Here is a 22122-nt window from a genome sequence, read left to right as displayed (position 1 = left end):
CGGGACCACAAGATGGTTGGGTCTCTGCCTCTCCTGGTCAGAATTTTTTAAATGTATATAGATGCCATAACTATGTTTAGTCATGTATATACCATCCAGATGGTCTCAACAACATCTCATCCCCTCAAGGCTCTGTCTTTGAAATAGCTCCTAGTGTGTGAATGGTGGGTGAAATGTGTATTTCAAAGACAGGGGAAAGGGTGTGGAGCCTCTGATTGCCTGCTTCCAACTGGCAGGTCAACAATCGTCCTGGGATGTCCTGGGACTTCCCTGGCAATTCAGTGGTTGAGACTTCGTGCTTTCACTGCAGAGGGCATGGGTTGGATTCCCTGGTGGGGGAACTCAGATTCCGCATGCCTCGTGGTAGAGTCAAACAAACAAAAACAGTCGTGACATCTTTGTCCCTTCCCCATCATCCTCTCATACGAACAGGAAGTGAGGTAATGGGCTACTGTCATGCCTGGTGACAACCGGACTGCTCTGATTGAGTAAGTACACTAAACAACGCAAGAAAGGAGAGTACTGTGATCACTTGAAGCCGTCGTGTCAGGGAGGTTCTGAACAGGGTCCTGGGCTGGGTCTTGAAGAATGAATAAAATTTACTAGCTGGCAAGATTGGGGGGAAATATTCCTTAACAAAGACAACGTGTGTCCAAATCTCAGGGACATGAAAGGACATGGATGGTTCACTGTGTGGAAGCCAGATTTGAAATTTGAGATCGGATGGGGATCAACAGTGACTGTCTCAGGGTTTTAGCCTCTCTTCTGCTAGGACCCAACAAAGTGTTCAGCGGGAAACAAACTTTTCCAGATTCTGTGTTTTGGAAAGATCATTAAAAGTTTGTATATAGAATGGGTTGCATTGAGGGGTGTGGGGAGATTGCACAATAAGAAATTAATTACGGGGCTTTCCTGGTGGCTCAGTGGTAAAGAATCCACGTGCCAATTCAGGAGACACAGGTCTGATCCCAGACCTGGGAAGATTCCACATGCCGCGGAGCAACTAAGCCTGTGTGCCACAACGACTAAGGTTTGCCCTAGGGCCCATGTGGCAAGACGACTGAAGCCTGCGTAACCTGGGGCCCATGCTCTGCAACAAGAGAAGCCACCGCAACAAGCCCACGTGCCTCATAAACAGTAGCCTTGCTCCCAGCAACTAGAGAAAGACTTGCCCAGCAACGAAGACCCAGCGCAGCCAAAAATAAATAAATTTTTAAAATATTATTTTTTAAAAATTATTTTAGGAAATTAATTAGTAGACTTTAGAATAGTCCAGACAAGAAATTGTGTGCTCCTGGACTAAGGCAGCATAGGTGTAAGTTCAAGAAGGGGACAAGTAGGAGATGGAATCAGAACATAGGGAATGAGTGTAAGAAGTGGGAAAGAGAAAGCAGCTAGGTTTTCTAGTTTCCTGACTAGGGTGCCTGAGTGGATAGTGGGCAGATTAAACATAATGAAATGTTTTTCCATGTGAAAATGCTCAAACACGAACACACCAGAAGACATAATGAAGCAGTCCTGTGTTTGCACTTATTTACAACAAATGTTTAGATTTCTGAGACACTTTTGTTTATATTTGACATTTGGAAATAAAGGCTAAACAATTCTATTCCTATATACTTAAAATCACTTTGAGTGTGCGGTAGCTCCAAACGCTAGGCCATCTTCTGGGCAATGATATGCTTTCCCAAATTGGGACATAATTCAACAATAATGTGTCATGCTTGATAATGTTCTCAACAAAACATGACACAATTTCCTTCCATTTACGTGGTAGTGGCAGTCTTAGAAAATTCTGTATATCTTTACACGGTACAAATTTACTGTACAGTGTGCATTAATTGCTCAGCCGTGCCTGACTCTTTGCGACCACATGGACTGTTGCCCACCAGGCTCCTCTGCCCATGGAATTCTCCAGGCAAGAATCCTGAAGTGGGTTGCTATTCCTTTCTCCTGGGGATCTTCCCAACCCAGGGATTGACCCTGGGTCTCCCACATTGCAGGCAGATTCTTTACCATCTGAGCCACCAGGGAAGCCCCAAAATTCTATGTATCTTTACATGGTTCAAGTTTACTGCATGTTCATAGGTAAAATGGTGTTATACTCCAGGCTTAGAAAATTGTAAACAGCGTTTTCCCTTACATGGATGCCTGTTGAGGACATCTGAAGTTGTACAGAATACAAGACCATTCTCTGTGTGAGACTGTCCTGAGTGTTACAAAATCTTGAGTGTCTCTGTCTCCTCATATACTATGGTAACACTTAAGTGATTTTAGCAGCCGAAGCATTGAGGCAATTAGAAATACTCCCAAGACATTTCCTGAACATTCCCCAGGAAATCTATCACTCTGACCCCATTTAAGACTAGTGTGTTTGGGGAATGTTCCAGAGAAAACACCACAGCATCCTCTTTCTCAGCATCTGTGGGTACCACTTCAGCCCAGTAATTAAACATCTCCCTCTTTAAAGAGGGCCTTCCCTGGTGACTTAGACGGTAAAGAATCTGCCTGCAATGTGGGAGACCCAGGTTCAATCCCTGGGTCTCAAGGATCCCCTGGAGAAGGGAATGTCTATCCAGTCGAGTATTCTTGCCTGGAGTATCCCATGGACACAGGAGCCTGGTGGGCTACAGTCCATGGGATCACAAAGAGTCGGACACGACTGAGTGACTAACACACACTTTACTTAAAGGGAGCTAATGATCTTGTTAATTGAGAAATCTTCTTAGCTTTGAATCAAACTGCACTGATGGTTAATCAGAAAGCATGAGAAGAAAAGAAATCAATATCTGTCAGTAATTCTTTAGTTTTTAGAAGAAGTCCCATCTCTGCCTCTGAGTGTTGGTGGGGCCTTAGGCACTTCATGAACTATAACGGACCTGTCAGTCTAGCAGTAGAGTTCAGGGCAAGATGTGGAGAATGAGCCTAGCTTTACCTTATGGCCGCCCTGGCCCACTAGATTGTTGAGTCTAGAGGCATGCTGGAGCTAGCTCAGGCTGGCTTTTGAAAGCCAACCTAAATTTTGCTGAATTTGTGAGCTGGTTAACAATATATTAGAAACTCAGAATTACCCATGGTGACAGTATTCAGGGCTTCCTTGATGGCTCAGTGGTAAAGAATCTGCCTGCAATGAGACACAAGAGACATCAATTCAATCTCTGCATCAGGAAGATCCCTGGGAGAAGGGAATGGCTACCCACTCTAGTATTCTTGCCTGGGAAATCCCATAAACAGAGGAGCCTGGTGAGCTACAGCCATGGGGTCACAAGAGTTGGGCACGACTGAGCAACTAACTAGTATTCAAATGATGGAAACTGGAAGACCCTGTGAATCAGGCCTCTCCTCACTGCCCAGAGCCAATGGTTAAGCATTTACTGGTACTCCATTGGTTGAAGTTCTCCATCCTGCAGGACAGGGAGATTGCCCCTAAAGAGGCATTTTTCAGAAGTCTATCATCCTCTACATCCCATCTTGGCCACAGGCTGCTCATTATAACTTCAGTGCTTGGTGATCGTGCTTATGTGTGATCACACTTACATGTTACTTGTGGACACCTCAATGCTGTTTCTCTGAAGCATCCATGCAAGGGTATCATGGACAAACTGCCTCTATCCTGGGCTAAAATGACTCACCCCAAATAGACGCTTTTGGGAAACGCTAGCACTGCTGTCCACCAAGGAGTGCATTCCAGGCTTCCCATAACCCTCTTAACAGCAGCTCAGTTTTACTCAAAATTTCAGCATGAGTATAAAAGTAGACTCATTCCTTCTTTAATCTGTCCCTGCAAGCCCAAGCTTGGGGAAAAGCCACAGTTGCCTCTGAAGTGACTTGAAACTTACAAATCCCTGAGCCTCAGTTTCTGGTTCCAAAAGAGTAAAGAGTTTTGCCAGCCTCAAGTCACTAGATGCTGTAGAAGTCCATCAAATCTGCTGACTCAACACACTTTGCTTTAACTATTTAGGAAAGATGCCAACTGAAGTTGAATGACAAAAGAGATGTGCAGGGAGCGCGAAAACTAAAGAGAAGGCAGGAAAATGAATATGTATTACTATTCCTACTTCAAACAGTCTGACAGCATTTTCACTAGTTATTCTGTCTCCTTTCTGCACTGTATCTTCTGAACTAGCTATTATTTTGGCTATTTTACAGGTGGCAAAATTAAATGGGACTTCCCAGATGGCTCAGTGGTAAAGAACCTGCCTGTGAAGCAAGAGACACAAGTTCAGTCCCTGGGTTGGGAAGAACCTCTGGAGAAGGAAATGGCAACCCACTCCAGTATTCTTGCCGGGAGAATTCCATGGACAGGGGAGCCTAGAGGGCTACAGTCCATGGGGTCATGAAGAGTTAGACATGACTGAGTGACTAATGCTTAATACTTAAAATTAGTTTGGTCAGATAAATAAGCTAGGTCTGGAACATTTGGAGAAATCAGAGCTAAAATCCTGGTTTTCTAAGATTTTCCTCTCAATCACTCTGATTCCAGTATGTATTTCCCATTTGGTAACATGAAGGTAGTGTAACTAAGGTAGATTCAAGGTAGGTTGCCCTTGAACCTCACCCAGGCTTAGGCTTTTATATAAATGAACCTCTTAAAATAGTTGAAGAGTAAAACATCCATTTAGTTCAACTGAATTCTAGGACATTTTTTAAAAATCAGTATAAGCTACAGTAATTCATATTATTAATATTTGATCATTGTATCTTTTTTCTCTTTTTCCTTTTTTAAAGCAAATTTATTTATATAAAAGCATGCAATAAACACAATAAGTGTACAACATGGTTAAGTTTTATGTATGTATAAACCCACGAAACCATTTTTACCTTCAAGATGATGAGTTTTCTATTACCTCCCAAATATCCTCATGCCTTTTGTAATTCCTCTCCCTTTCCCATCCCACCTACCCCTGCAGGCAAGATCTGATCCGCTCTGTCAATATAGATAATTTTTTATGCTCAAAGTTTTATCAAATTGACTAATATTATATGTACACAATATCTGGCCCCTTTCATTCAGCATAGCAATTTTGAGATAAATTCATGTTTTAAATCTGTTGCCCATTTCTAATCGGGTTATTTTCATATTATTGAGTTATGAGAGTTTTTTATGTATTGTGGATACAGTGCTTTAGCAGCTATATGCTTTGCAAATATTTTCTTCCAGTCTGTGGCTTGTCTTTTCAGTCTTTTAACTGTATCCTTCAAAGAGAAGGAGTTTTTAATTTTGATGAGGCTGAATTTATTAATATTTTACTTTACAAATCATATTTTTGACATCATATCTAAGAAATCTTTGTCTAACATAGTGTCACAAAGGTTTCTATTTATGTTTTCTTCTGGATGTTTTATAGTTTTAGGATTTACATTTAAGTCTATAATCCATTTTGAGATTTTGAGTTAACTTACATATACACTATCAGGTTAAGATTGAAGTTTGTTTTTGTTTGTTTTTCATATAGATATCCAATTATTACTATTATTATTTATTATTTTGCATATATGTTTCCAGTTATTCTAGCATCATTGTTGAAAAGACTATCCTTATCCACTGAATTATCTCTGCATCTTTTTCAAAAATCAATTGTCCACATGTGTGGGGGTCTATTTTTAGTTCCTTTTGTTTCATTGACCTTTTTTCCCTATCCTTATGTTATTACCATAGTTTATTGGTTAATGTAACTTTATAAGTCTTGAAATTAGGTGATACTAGCCTTCTGATTTTGTTCTTCTTCAAAGTCATTTTGGTTATTCTAGGTTCTTGTATTTCCTTGCAAATTTTGGAATTAGCTTGTCAATATCACACACACATACACACACACAAACACACTCACACAGAGCCTGTGAGTGTTTGATTGGGTTCGCATTGACACTATGGATCAGTTTGGAAAGAACTGACAACTATATTTCTATATACTTGCAACAAACACTCAAAACTTTAAAATGAAAATTAATATCACAATAGCATCAAAATATTAAACACTTTAAATATGATAAAAGATGTGAAAGACCAGTTCAATGAAAAGCACAAGACGTTGCCAAGAGAATCACAGACCTGAATAATCAGAACAATGTACCTTGTCATAAGTCAGAAGACTCAACATTGGAATGATTTCTTCTTCCCTTTAATAATGGAAGCAACTGCATTTTTGCTTCTCTTTGACTATGTTCTGCCTAAAAGAATCTGAGCAGAAAAAATATGTGTAACTTCTGAGTCATATCTTTTTCGATTTCCATTTTTCCTTCCTTTGGGTGAATGAAAATGGGGATAGAATTTGAGGGCAGGGCCTCCTCAGATCTAGTCTTCTGACCAGCAGCATCAGCATTACCTGGGAGCTTTTTAGAAATTCAGGTTCTCTGTCCTCACCCCAGACACACTGAACAGAAACCCTGGTGTTAGAGTTCAGCACTCCCTGTATGGGAAAAAAAAAACCAGGTGGGTCTGATGCAGGCTAACATTTGACAGCTACTTCCCACTGGGAATGCAAAGCATCAAGCAGGGCCTGACTGGCTGATATCCTCACTGAGTGAGTTGCCCACTCTCCCTGGACCACCAGCCTACCTCCATCCTCTTATGTGATGGAGAAATAAACTTCTTTTGCTTGAGACATCTGTAATTTTTTGCTTGCTTTTTGTGTTTCTGAAATACCTTTTTATTGGAGTCTCACTGATGTAGGCATTTGTAATTTTTGTCTCTTTGTTATACCAATTTAACCCATCCCTAGGTAAGGCCCCTTCTTGCCTCCCTGTGATATTCTCCTGTCCTTGTGTCTGGGAAGTTTCTCTTTTAGGATACACTGTTTATTTAAATGCTATCAAGAGCATCACTTCATGTCAAGGATTGTATTTGCAAGGATTGTACACCAAAGAGTACATCATAATAAGAGTCAGTACCTTTCCTGTATACATCTTGACACTTGGAAAAGTTGGATAAATAATAAAGCTACATAATATGTTATATTCAAAGATATAAATTATCATATTCAAGTCAATCTTAAAAATTTAAATATGAAACATGCATTTTCCTTTTTGCATAATTTCTTCTCTTTTTCTCTAACTTTGATGAGGAACTACGAGGTTTATCCTTTCCCTTCAAAGTATTAACTTTTTGTCAATCCATTCTTATCATGTAGGTACTTTAGTCATCAGTAACAGCAAGAATTATCCTGAAGACTTGTTGGAAAGAACTGAGAAGGTATGAATAGCCCTAGTTGCTAAAAGTAAAAGAAAAACTCTTTAGATAATATTCACACTTGACTGTTAATCAAATCTTCAAGCAGGAAAAAAAGAATTATGATGTGGAAAAAATTTAGTATTATTTTAATCATTTAGGTAGGTAGGTGACAGGAAGATAGATATAAAGATAGATAGATAACTTCCCAAAATATAGTGAAATACAGTTAATAACTTGATGGAAATTTTTCAATGATTCATCACAAAGCATTTCTTATGATGCTTGAAACAGCCTGTCAAACAACTTGAATACTTCCTGGTGACAGGAGATTCAAGTGTCCACAGCTCATTCAATATTCCACTTATTTGTGAAGCACCTACTCTGTACCATGCAGCCTCTTGAATTTTTGAACAGTTTTAATTGTTTTAAAGTTCTAACTCATACTGAGAGGAAATCCTCCTGTAAAGAGCTTCAACACAGTTCCAGAGAAGAAACACACTCTGCTGGAGGTTGGAGAGAGAGACACAACTGCCTCCAGGGAGCTCAAAATGTCATGTGGCCAGGGGTTGGGGGTATGACAATGGAATAATAAACACTGAGCTATATGGGGGTTCCCAGGTGTCTCAGCTGTAAAGAATCTGCCTGCCAGTGCAGGAGATCTGGGTTCGATCCCTGGGTCAGGAAGATCCCCTGGAGAAGGAAATGGCAATCCAGTCCAGTATTCTTGCCTGGAACATCCCATGGACAAAGGAACCCAGTGGGCTTCAGTCCGTGGAGTCACCAAAGAGTTGGACATGACTGAGCAACTCAACAACAACACAGATTTACAAAGTGCTCTGAGAAGCCAGATGCAAAAGCCACTACTTCTGCTGAGAGTGCTCAGAAGACTCCAAAGAAAGCATGGTATCAGAAAAGGGTGAACAGGACTCAAAACAGAAAAAACATTCTCGTTCGAGGAAGAGTATGAATACAAGCATGGAAGCCTAAAAAAGCATGACTTATTTGAGAAACTTAAAGTGGCTCAGTAAGTCCAGAATAAAAGTCTGTGGAGCAGAAGATAGGACCGACAAAAGTTGGTAAGAAGCAAGTCAGGAAAACACTTGTTCTTTATGATAAGAAGTTCGAATTCCAGGCTTTGGGGGAATCAGTAAAGAATGTTGAATGAGGTCTGTGACGTCCTGGAGGGATGAGGTGGGGAGGGAGGTGGGAGGGACGTTCAGGAGGGAAGGGACCATGTATACCTATGGCTAATTCATGATGATGTATGGCAAAAACCACCACAATATTGTAAAGTAATTATCCTCCAATTAAAATAAATACATTGAATAATAAAAAAAGAATGTTAAATAAGGAAGTTAACATGATTGGCTTTCACTTTTCTTTTTGAAGTTTTATTAATAAGCTTTATTTTAAGCAGATATGGTATATAATATCCTAGAATTTTTCTTTTAGTTTTTATTTTATATTGGAGTATAGTTGATTTACAGTGTTGTGTTAGTTTCAGGTATACACCAAAGTGGTTAAGTTATACATATATCTATTCTTGTTCAAATTATTTTCCCATTTAGGTTATTACGGAATATTAAGTAGAGTTCCCTGTGCTATACAGTAGGTTCCTTTGTGGTTTATCTTTTTTTTTTTTTAATTTTCTTTTATTTTTAAACTTTACATAACTGTATTAGTTTTGCCAAATATCAAAATGAATCCGCCACAGGTATACATGTGTTCCCCATCCTGAACCCTCCTCCCTCCTCCCTCCCCATTCCATCCCTCTGGGTCGTCCCAGGGCACCAGCCCCAAGCATCCAGTATCGTGCATCGAACCTGGACTGGCATCTTTTTTAGATATAGTAGGGTGTACATGTTGATCCCAAACTCCTAATTTATCCCTCTCCCATACCTTTTCTTTTTGATATCCATAAGTTTGTTTTCTGATTTGAACAATTACTCTGAAGTTCAGGATGAATCTGAGAAAGGAGAAAACATAAGAATAGAGAAAAAGTATTGGGCTTCCTTGATGGCTCAAATGGTAAAGAATCTGCTCGCAATGCAGGAGACCTGGGTTCGATCCCTGGGTCCAGGAAAATCCTCTGGAGAAGGGAATAGGTACCCACTCCAGTATTCTTCGGAGACGGCAATGGCACCCTACTCCAGTACTCTTGCTTGGAAAATCCCATGGGCAGAGGAGCCTGGTAGGCTGCAGTCCATGGGGTCGCAAAGAGTCGGACACGACTGAGCGACTTCACTTTCAGTTTTCACTTTCCTGCATTGGAGAAGGAAATGGCAACCCACTCCAGTGTTCTTGCCTGGAGAATCCCAGGGACGGAGGAGCCTGGTGGGCTGCCATCTGTGGGGTCGCACAGAGTCAGACACGACTGAAGTGACTTAGCAGCAGTAGCAGCCAGTATTCTTGCCTGGAGAATTCCATGGGCAGAGGAGCCATCTGAGAAAGGAGAAAACCTAAGTAGAGAGGAGACCTGTACATGATTTGTTTCCTCTCTTTCTCTCTCCAACCCTCTCTCTGTTCCTTTCTCCTGAAATAGTAAATATGTCCAAACCAAGGTGCTACAAGTGAGGAGAGAGATGAACCAACAGAAATCAGAGATAAAATCATCATCAGTACTTTCCAACCAACCAGATATGGGGATTGAAGGAGTGGGTTCTAATTCTGCCCCTTGGAGCATCACAGAATTCTTCCCTATGATAACTCTTCATCCATTTGAGAATAATTATCACATTCTTTCCCTCATCTCTCAGACAAAGTGCTCCTTCTCTTTGACCCAAGAGCAATAAAATGCCATTCCCCAGTCTTACCATCCTCCAATGCTTGATTAGATAAAGAAGGTGTCTTCTCTGAAATTTCTCAACTCAACAATGTGCTCAAAACTCAGTGAACAAATTAATGCATTCTTCTTCAGCCTATAGGTATTTACACCAGCCAAAACATCTCCCTCGCTGTTCAGTTGTCAAGAAAATATACTAATGCTTCTAAATCGAGAACAAAAATAAAATCCCTCAGAAATAAAGTTTAACATTTCATATTTTTGGCACTTAAAACATTCTTCTATTTGTGCTATCCTGAACATATGACTTGCAAAGTGAAGTAGCCATAAATCAGGCTACAACACCCCTCCTCTCAGACATTTGTCAGGAAAAATAATTAATACACTGGCTAAGAGAACACTAATAAAATAGTGCATTGCATTGCATTGCATTTGGTCCTTATTCAACAATGGCAAAGAGTTCCAAAGCAAAAGACAAAGGAAATTAGAATGATTATTATCCCATACCCTGTTCTACTGATGAAGCACATTCTTGATGCTGGCAAAACTCCTGGACCTGATCTTTATTTTTTAACCTACTGATTCTTTTCCATCAGTGACAGACTTGTTCTGCCACAAGAGATGCATTTCCAAATTGGCCTGAGGGAGACATGTGGGTTAGAAACAATATTGTCATTGGCCTAGTTCTGGCAAGATGGGTGGAAAATCAGACAACTGTTATGTTTTGCAGTTGTGGGCTAATAGTGCCCTCTGTTTTCCATTTTTGCTCCCATCAACAGAATTACCAGATGGCTAAGAAGCCACTATACTAGAAGTAATGTTCCAGTATAGTGGGAAAAGACCAACCCAATAAACACCCTGACATTTATCTAGCTGCAATTAGCAATCTTCGTGTTTAAAGATAAAGTTTTTTAAAAAAGAATACATAACAGAAACCCTTGAAGCTTCACTCCTTTCACCAGAATACTTGTGAGTTGTTGTTTTTTTTTTTTTTTTTTTTTAGAGCAATACATTCATTGCAGACTCCAGCATTCTCACCCATCCTCCCAAATGCCAAACCTTATGACCCAACGGACCACAGTCACTTAAAAGACTTGTAACACTCTTCAAAATGCCTCCAGAGACTCTGAGTCAGTGGGTCTATGATGGAACATAAGAATCTGTAATTTCAAAAAATCTTTCCAGATGATAGGGAACCACTTTGAGAAGTCTGAGGTCTACCTGTGGGAGAAACTTTTAACTCAGGCTGCTGGCCAGGGAAGTAATCAGTTGGGTGGATTTTCAGTTCAGACAGCCTCTGCTCCTACCTCCAGGTTTCTTAGCGTCTCCTAGTGGATGGAGAGCAAAGTACCCATGGTGAGTGTGTTCCCCGAGAACAAATGATTTTTAGAATAACGAGTCATGGAACTGCCTGGAGGAAAAATAAAAAAGGTTTCCTCTCTTAACATGTGAACATGTAAAACTAGTAGGACTCAGCTAATAAAACCACTGTTTTCTTCACCATCACCTTCAAGTTTGGTTCATTCAATCGGGTTAATGCTTCATCTACTCCTGAAAGAAATTCTGGGAAGATGAAATTCATTTTTCCAGGCAAGAGTCTCATCTTTTAATTATAAGTCAAGGGGACTTCCTAGGTGGTACAGTGGTTAAGACTTAGTCTTCCAATGCACTGGGTTCCGGTTTGATTCCTGGTTGGGAAGCTGAGATTCCACATGCCTCGGGACCAAAAAACCAAAATAGAAAACAGAAGCAATATTGTAACAAGTTCAAAGAAGACTTTAAAGATGCTCACATCAAAAAATAAAAGTTAAGTCAAAAGTGCATAATTCAAAGCTGCAATGTTACTCCTCCCCAACTTGTACTGGTACTCCCAAATGAGGTCTGCCCATTCAAACTTTTCTCAATATTCTCTCTTGTTTCTCCCCTTCCTCCACCTCACTCATTCAGCTTCCTCTGCCCCAGGCAAGACTGCAGGTGGAGCTGGGGTCAGAAGAGAGAAGGGAGAAGGACTCTAGAAAGTCTTGCCTTACTAAAACCATATCACCTGCCGCTGGCTCCCTCTGCTGGCTGCTGTGGAGAGCGTGGAGGGTCTTTGTGGAGCTCCCGCCATCATTGAGAACTCGCACCGAACAGATTCGTTCTGGCTCACGGCTCACAGGTCCTCCTCTGTCAGTTCCTGACTTCCTCTGCACAATTAAAGCCTTTCTTTTTTTTTAGCTGACGATCTTTTTTTTTTGTTTGTTGATCGATTACCATAATAAGTTGATTTAACATTTATCATCTCATATATATGCCCAAAAATGAATATGTTTTTTTCCTCTTGATGAGAAGTCTTAGGATCTATTCTCTTAACAACTTTCAAATATACCCATAAAGCAGTGTTGGGGCTTGCCTGGTGACTCCGACGGTAAAGAATCTGCCTGCAATGTGTGAGATCTGGGTTCAATCCCTGGGTCGGGAAGATCCCCTGGAAGAGGAAATGGCTATTCACCTCAGTATTCTTGCCTGGAGAATCCCATGGACAGAGGAGCCTGGTGGGTTCCAGTCCATGGGGTCGCAAAGAGTTGGACATGACTGAGCAACTTACACATTCATAAAGCAGTGTTAACTATAGCTGTCGTGTTGTACAATACATTATAGCCAGAGAACTGGTTTACCTTGTAACTGGAAGTTTGTGTCTTTTGACCTTCATCCAATTCCTTTACCCAGCCCTGCCTGTGCTGCTGCTGCTGCTGCTAAGTCGCTTCAGTCGTGTCCGACTCTGTGCGACCCCATAGACAGCAGCCCACCAGGCCCCGCCTTCCCTGGGATTCTCCAGGCAAGAACACTGGAGTGGGTTGCCATTTCCTCCTCCAACGCATGAAAGTGAAAAGTGAAAGTGAAGTCACTCAGTCGTGTCCGACCCTCAGTGACCCCATGGACTGCAGCCTACCAGGCTCCTCCGTCCATGGGATTTTCCAGGCAGGAGTACTGGAGTGGGGTGCCATTGCCTTCTCCCGCCCTGCCTCTGCTAACTTCAAATCTTTTTCTAAGAAGTTGGTTTTTTTTTTTTTTTTCTTGTTTGTTTGTTTAGATTCCCCATACAAGCCAGAGCACACAATATTTATCTTTCCTGTCTGGCTTATGTCCAAGGTAATACCCTCAAGGTCCATCCAAACTGTCACAAATGCAGATTTTCCTCCTTTCCATGACTGAATACTATCCCATTGTATGTTTAAGCCACAGATTCTTTATCCATGCATCCACCAATGGACACTTAAGTTTTTTTGTGCCTTGGATACTGTAAATGATTACAGCCTTTCTTGAAGTGCTCTCTTGCTCTCCCTGCCCCTCAGAGCTTGGGCAGGATTCAAGGCAGTTCGAGGCCAGCTTTCTTTCTCACACGTGGCCCACATCTGATCCACTGAAAAGACTCCTGTGTCATTCGCTGTCCCACCATCAAAGCAGGAATATCGAACCAAAGAATTTTGCTTTTAGGTGCTTCAAGCACGTATCAGACATCAGTCAACCATGTTCCTCCAGAACAGGAAAACAATGTATTCCTTTGAAGTGCATTTTGCTTGACATAAAGCAAAGAAGCCTTCCCTCTACTTCATCTGCATGAGGAAAGAAGATGGGAAGCATACTAAGAACCCCCTCTAAAAATCCTCTTATCTCTCTAACCAACTCCTCTCAGTCTCTCCAGCTTCTCCCATAACCCAAGGTTAGATGATCTACAAAATCAGTCTATTGTTGTTATTCAGTTGCTAAGTCATGTCCGACTCTTTGCAACCCCATGGATTGCAGAACCCAGGCTTCCCTGTTCTTAACACCTCCCGGAGTTTGCTCAAACTCATGTCTATTGAGTCAGTGATGCCATCCAACCATCTCATCCTCTTTTGCCCCCTTCCCCTCCTGCCTGCAATCTTTCTCAGCGTCAGGGTCTTTGCCAATTTACTCAGCCCTTCGCCTCAGGTGACCAAAATACAGAAGCCTCAGCTTCAGCATCAGTCCTTCCAATGAATATTTAGGGTTGATTTCCTTCAGGATTGATTGGTTTGATCTCCTTGCTGTCCAAGGGACTCTCAACAGTTCAAAATGTGTTTAAGTGACCCTGCACCCCCTCCTTGGCATGCAATACTTCTATTGTCTTGAATCCTCAGATGAAACAGCCATTTACTGAGTCCCTTTTTACATTTGGGCAGCTTAAATCTTAGTCTTTTAGACTGCAAAACTGAGAAGGGCAATGGATTTCCAATAGAGGATCTGAACATGCCCTGCATTCAGTTGGCTCTTTGACATTTGAAGTCTGGGCAGACTGGCAGGTCCCATTTGCCAAGGAGCAATTACTAATGTAGTAATTAGGTCTGAAATCATGTTGCCTCTTTGAATCAAAAGCAGTTATCTGTGCAAGATAACACTCAACCAGTGCAGACACAGAAGAGTAAACAAACAGCCAGTGTTTCCTCAGCCAGACACAAAACTGAACTTCATGGCACATAGAGATTCTGAGAGTATTAAACAATACAAGACTATAATCCTAAGAATACCGAAGAGATTTATTGACCAAAGACAAAATCTAAAAATATAAACTGATTATTTCTATTATAATAGGAAAAGAACAGAGGGACCAAGTGAGGGGAAAAAGAGAAAACTTAAGTAGTAAATGGAAAGCAAAAATTTAGATGTATCAACTATTCTGAAGATCGACGGTTTGATTGCCTTGTTTTACATAAATAATAACAATAGGGACTTCCCTGGTTAAGACTTCGCCTTGCAGTGCAGGGGCCTGGGTTTGATCCTGAGTTGGGGAGCTAGATCCCAGGTGCTGCAACTAAGACTTGGCACAGCCAAAATAAATAAATAAAAATAAATATTAAACATAAAAATTATTTTTAAAAAAGAAACAGCAATTCTGAATTGCTAAGAGAACTAAAAATTTTCCACCTCCCTTTTCTGCTTTTATTTTTGGTCTGTGTGAGATAAAGACAAACAAAAGGACAACTACAGCTTTGACTCAAGCAATAAGCATATCAGCTTAAAATGAACAAAGATAACGCAAATTGGCAAAAGTTTTTCATGCAAAATGAACCATCAAATCCCAGGCCTAGAAGCATATAAATTCTTGGCATTATTCAATGGGTGTTTATTGACTGTTCATGCAATATTAAGCTTAGGGCGAAGATGGCAGTGGGGAGTGGGTGCTTATGGAGTGGTTAAGAATAAAAGTATGAGAGAGATCTTCCCTTGAGACATTTTATCCTCATTAAAAAGTAATTCTTACAGGTTCAAATCATTGCTTCAAATCCAAAGACATTCAGAACTGCATGTAAAGCCATAATTTGTTTCAAAAATAAATTTCAAGACTTCCCTCATGGTCTAGTGGTTAAGAATCTACCTGACAATGTAAGGGACATGGGTTCAATCCCTGATCTGGGAAAATTCCTCATGCCACAGGGCAACTAATGCCATGTGCCCATGCGTTGCAACTGCTCCACAACTAAAGAGAAGCCACCACCACAAGAAACTCACAGCACAGCAAAAAGTAGCCCCTGCTCGCCCAACTAAAGAAAAGTTCACATGCAACAACAAAGACCCAGAACAAGCAAAAATAAAGTAATTAAAAAGATTCACATCCTCCATAAAGTTTTTTTTAATAAATAAATTTCAGATTTGCTAACAAACAAAAACAGTTATCCCACCCCCAAATAAAACCCACAGCAAACATCAACACAATAATGAAAGCTGTAAAGCATTAACTTTAAAATTAGAAAAAAGGCAAAATTCCTGATATTGCCAGTTCTATTCACATTACACAGGATATCTGAACCAGTAAAAGAATAAAGAGAAAAGATGTAAAAAACATGAGAACTGAACAGGGAAAATCAACAGCCAGTATATGCTTATATACATTTGTTGTTGCCGTTGTTGTTTTGTTGCTAAGTTGTGTCTGACTCTTTTGCAACCCCATGGACTATAACCTGCCAGGCTCCTCTGTCCATGGACTTCTCCAGGCAAGAATACTGAATAGGTTGCCATGTCCTTCTCCAGGTGCAGTCAGAAGATCTTTTACCCTGAGCCACTTGGGAAGCCCAACACTTGTATACATAGAAAACTCAAAAAAAATTATATAGCTAAACTGTTATAAATATTAAGAGATTTTTAACAAAGTAGCTGGATATAGGATTATTAGTTGTTAAATCCATATTAAAAAGTCAATTGTACTTTTACACACCAGGAATAGACATTTACAATGTATAACTTTAAAAGATATCACTTAAAAATCAACAGTTAAAAAAACTTGTATAAATACATTTAACAAAATTTTTGCACAGTCTCCAAGAAGAAAAATATAATACTTTACATGAAAGATGACTTATGAGAGCTATACCGTGTTCATGGGATACATGAACATAAATATACTGTATCAGTTATCCTTAACTTATTCTGTATATTCAATTTCATTCTAATCATAGTTCAATAGGTTTTATGGAACATTAAAAGCTAATTTTTACTCATATGTAGATTGATGGGTAGATAGAGAGATGAACAGTTATTTAACAAAGCAATATAGCAAAAAGTTATTATAGAATCTAAGCAGTATATAGTTCTTTGAGCTGCAAGGAGATCCAACCAGTCCATCCTAAATGAAATCAGTCCTGAATAGTCATTGGAACGACTGATGCTGAAGCTGAACTCCAATACTTTGGCCACCTGATGCAAAGAACTGACTCATTGGAAAAGACCCTGATGCTGGGAAAAGATTGAAGGCAGGAGGAGAAGGGAACGACAGAGGATGAGATGGTTGGATGGCATCACCAACTCAATGGACATGAGTTTGAGTAGGCTCCGGGAGTTGGTGATGGACAGAGAGGCCTGGCATGCTGTAGTCGCTGGGGTCGCAAAGAGTTGGACACGAATGAGTGACTGAACTGAACTGAACTGAAGCAGTGTATTTATGAGTGTTTGCTACAAAGCTCTTTCAACTTCTTTTCATTTTTGGAACTTTTCATAATAAAATGTCGGGGGAAAATCATATGTAAATGTCAACAGGTAAGACTAGCCCAGAGACTCCTGAAAAGGAAGAACCAGGTGCTTTAACACATAGGAAAAGTTTGAATAGAAATTATAATAATTAAGAGAGTATGACATTGGTGTGGAAATAGAAAAACAAATCAATAGAATAGAATAGAAATTAGGCATTTATGAAAACCTAATTTATTTCAGATCTGACCTTATAGATCACTGGGGAAAGGGTGGGTCATTCGTTAAATGGTACAAGGAAAATTGGTAAGCATATAGAAAATAATTTAAATGTTAACAACAAAACTTTAAAACTTTTAGAAAAAAGTAAAGAGAATATCTTTAAATATCTTTAAATTAGTGAAGGCAAAAAAGATATATAATAAAACCATTTGCAGAAAAGATTTAAAATAGACAATGTTAAAATATATATATATAATATGTATATATATATATAAAGGATACTAAAAGAATAAGCAAAATATTACTGTTATTGTTCAGTTGCCAAGTCATGTCAGACTCTTGGCAACCCCATGGACTGCAGCACACCAGGCTTCCCTGTCCTTCACCATCTCCCAGAGTTTGCTCAGACTCATGTCCATTGAGTTGGTGATACCATCCAGCCATCTTATCTTCCATTGCCCCCTTCTCCTCCTGCCTTCAATCTTTTCCAGAACAAGGATCTTTTCCAATGAGTCAGCTCTTTACATCAGGTGTCCACAGTATTGGAGTTTCAGCTTTAGCTTCAGTCCTTCCAATATTAAAAGTATAAAATTTATGAAATGTTTTTCTTTCTTTGCCAATAGCTCTCTTGTGAACATGGTGAACATTTTTGAAATCCACTGGACTTTCTGTGTGGCAACACCAGTCTCACAAAATGATGCGGTACAAGAAGGGCAAAGATCCTCTGTATACCTGGGGAAAGCAGCCTTAGAACAGGAATCAGAGTGGCTATGGTAAGCAAACTAAGCTGTTTTTCTGGAAAAAGGCTAAAACTACAAAGAAAATTGTGCTAAGACTTAAATGTGTTGAGCCCAATGCATATCTAAAAGAATGTTAGGGGATTTTTTGGCTGTCCAGTGGTTAAAACTTCACCTTCCAATACAGGGGGACAGGTTCCATCCCTGGTCTGGAAGCTAAGATCCCACATGCCTCGGAGCCAAAAAACCAAACATAAACAATATTGTAACAAATTCAATAAAGACTTTAAAAATGGCCCACATCAAAAAAAAAAAAAAAAAACTTAAAAAAATAAAAGAATGCTGGGTATTCACAGATGCAAGATTTTTGAAGTGGGAGGAGATAAGAGGAATGGCCCAAGTGATCCAGATCTAAGCTCTATCTTTTGTTTTATTATAGAGACAAAAACTATTGAGGTTATGCTCACTTCATTTGGTGGCTTTGATCTTTGGGGAGGAAAATAGTGTCGTCAACAAAGTTCTCCTTGTGGGGAAATTTATGTTTTAAAAAAGTATATGGAGTGGAGAGATGAAGATGAAATTTGGAATGAGCATATCAAAAGCCACAGATGTCATGGTAATGATCTATTTTTTTTAATTGGGTGATATATACAAATATATGTATTCTAATACTTTGGTCTTCCGATGCAAAGAACTGACTCATTGGAAAAGACCCTGATGCTGGGAAAGCTTGAAGGCAGGAGGAGAAAGGGACGACAGAGGATGAGATGGTTGGATGGCATCTCCAACTCAGTGGACATGAGTTTGAGCAAGCTCTGGGAGTTGGTGATAGACAGGGAAGCCTGGCATGCTGCAGTCCATGGGGTCACAAAGAGTCGGACACAACTGAGCAACTGAACTGATATATGAATATTTCTTTATATTTATAAAACTGGACACATACTGTTTTATATATGATACAATATGCAAATTAAAGATTTTAGGTCAACTGCAGAATGCTAAAAAGCCTAATGTGTGCTGTGCTTAGTCGCTCAGTCCTGTCCGACTCTTTGCAACCCTATGGACTGTAGCCCACCTGGCTCCAGTGTCCATGGAGATTCTCCAGGCAAGAATAGTGGAGTGGGTTGCCATGCCCTCCCTCCTCCAGGGGATCTTCCCAACCCAGGGATTGAACCCAGGTCTCCCGCATTGCAAGCAGATTCTTTTACCATCTGAGCTACCAGGGAAGCCCTAAAGGTCTCATAGGAAAGTAAAAATCTAAAAAAGCTAGTCAAAATAGAAAGAGATCAGTAAACTCTTAAAATCCTAAGATTTTCATGTCTCTCAACTTTAAAGGAAATAAGCCAAAATAAAGGTGATGCTGGCTTATACTTTAGTAAATTTCGTAAAGCATCCATGAAATATAATCTAGAGGTTTAAAAACCACACATGACTTAATGAAGTTCTTTTTTATTAGCCTTCTCAAAGTTTACGAATTATAGCTAAGTATGTCTTTCCTGCCTTAGAAGAGCAAGGGAGTGGAAATTATGACCAAATATCCATCCCTCCCTCCTTCCTTCCATCCTTTCTCTCTACTTCTGTATTAGTTTTGGTTTCCTAATACTATATAATAAATTACAAAAAGAAAAACCCCACAGAAGCTTAAAACAAGTTTATTACTTCACAGTTTTGGGTCAAGAACTTAGTCACAGTCCAACTGGGTCCTCTGCTCAGAGTTTTGCCAGGCCAAAAAATAAAGTTGTGACAAGAGCTGTGTTTTCATCTGTGACTGAGTGCTCCTCCATGCACATTCAGATTGTTGGCAGAATTCAGCTCCTGTGGTTATAGCACTGAGGTCTCACTATTCTTGCTAAGTTCCGGCTCATGGTCATTCTCAGCTTCTAGAGGCTGCCCTCTGGTCCTAGCTACACGGCATTCCTACAGCCTGCAGCTTACTTTTCAAAGCCAGCAGGAGATATCTCTCTCATGCTTCAAATCTAACTTCTTTTAAGGGCACGCCTGATTGAGCCAGGCCCTCCTGGGATAATCTCTCTTTTGTTTAATACAAATTCAACTGACTGGGGATGTTAATTACAGCTGGAAACCACAAGTTGTTTAAGATGTCTGACGCATAGAATGACAGGTGGCATTGAGTGGGATAAAATGAGAGAAAAAAGTTAAATCACTTAAGACATTTTAAACCAATTATGGAATGTGGTCCTTATCTTAGCAACAGTTAGAAACCTTGAAATAGTGAGGGTTTTTAGGAGCAAAAATGTTAGACTGATCAGATCTGCAGTTTAGAAGAATGGCTTTAGGGGGCAGTAATAATGATGTGCTTAGTGTAGTGATCGACTCTTTGGGACCCTATGGACTGTAGCCTGGCAGACTCCTTTATCCATGGGGATTCTCCAGGCAAGAATACTGGAGTGGGTTGTCAAGCCCTCCTCCAGGGGATCTTTCCAACCCAGGGATCGAACCCAGGTCTCCCGCACTGCAGGTAGATTCTTTACCATCTGAGCCACCAGAGAAACCCAAGAATACTGGAGTGGGTAGACTATCCCTTCTCCAGGGGATCTTTCTGACCCAGGAATCAAACTGGGGTGTCCTGCATTGCAGGTGGATTCTTTACCTGCTGAGCTTCCAGGGAAGCCCAGTAAGAATGATAAAGAGAACAGTTCATTTGAGCAAGTATTTGTTTTGTGGCAAAAATAACTCTAGAAACTAAAATGAAATGCATGCTCTCAGAAACGCTTTAATTTGGAAAAAAAAATTTATTATAACCAGAAAAAAAGTCACATGCCCTTCCTCCTCTAACCTACCACAAATATACACAAAATGATTTTTGAAAAAATAGCTGAGAGACAGGAAAGTCAAAATACAAAAAGAACAACCTTTAGGGGAGAAGCACATTGCAATCCATACTGTATCTTCATCTACTGTTTCCAGGAAGGGTAAAATTTCATCCTTACATGTCCTTGAAGTCAAAGGGATACAGAAAACTTGGCCAGTTACAAAAGTCATTGTGTTCACAGGATAAACTGTTCAGGAGAAGAAGGAATATGACTGATGGCAAGATTGAGTGAAACTTCCCCTCCCCCAATCCTTTGTTTTTTTAAGTAATACACCGGGCGTTGGGAGAGGTCAAAACAGAGGCGTGACCAATGCACAGGTGAGCTTGCCGAAAAACATCTCTTGATGAAGGGAGGAGAGAATATGGCTCTTCAGAGAGAAGGGGCATATCCTGGTCATAAATTTATCTCCATCTGTGGCATTCGATCACTTCTCAGTCAATGTGTCAAAGGGCTTATTTTGTGATTGGAGCAACCCACGTGTATGATAAATTGCCAGCCTCATCTCTTGACTGACTTGTAAATCTCAGTCCTTTTCGGGGATTAACTACTTGCTAAATTCATTTATCAAAATTAAAACTAGCTTTTCGGAATGTTGCCCTCCAAATCCCAAGAAACTATAAAAGATTAACCTTTTGCAGATCCTTCCAGACTGAACACCAGTGGGTAACATCAACGCAAGTGATTAATAGGAGCTTTCTAAGATCCGGGGGAGTTGCTGACAGCCATTTCCCTCACATGACAGCATAAGTCATCTCCTAATCAACCTATGAAAACACACACCCTGAAACTCTCTGTACTAATGGAACACATCCAATTAATATTTAGAATATCCATAGGAGTTCTGTTTTGCATTAGTACCAGAGGTTTTTACAAGTGTATCAGACCTCCTCAAGGCTGTAAAACAGAATTCATTAACTCAGTCTCGTTCAATCACTCCAGAAGCAACAGTAGCAGCCGCAGAATGAAGGTCCAATCCAGAGTGAATCAGCTTCCAGAAGTCGTAGCTTCTCTGTGATGCTGCTGTTTGTTTTTAAGGTCATTAGCTAATATTTGTATCTCACTGACCCCTGGACCATCCAAGTTGCATACAGCCTGTATATTCGCCATGGAGAAGCACACTCCTCTTCCATCTTCTTTCTTCCTCGTGTATTTACAGCCCATGGTGCTATCTTGGGGCCTTAAAGGCATTTCATCCAAATATCCACATTTGCACAAAATGTTCCGACACCTTCCCAGTACAATCCGTGACATTTTCCCTCCCCTCCCTGAGAGGCGTGTGCTGTGAACCTGCTCCTACTTACATGTGAAATGGCAGCTGGGCTTATTAATGGTTCCCTCAGATCCTCTACCTCCTTTATTCCTCAAAACAAACTATGGCTCAATTCATAACAGGTCTGAGAACACCCTAAATAAAGT

The sequence above is a fragment of the Bubalus kerabau genome, chromosome 1, assembly GCF_029407905.1.
Source record: "Bubalus kerabau isolate K-KA32 ecotype Philippines breed swamp buffalo chromosome 1, PCC_UOA_SB_1v2, whole genome shotgun sequence".
Lineage (NCBI taxonomy): Eukaryota > Metazoa > Chordata > Mammalia > Artiodactyla > Bovidae > Bubalus > Bubalus kerabau.
This window is presented reverse-complemented; position numbering follows the sequence as displayed.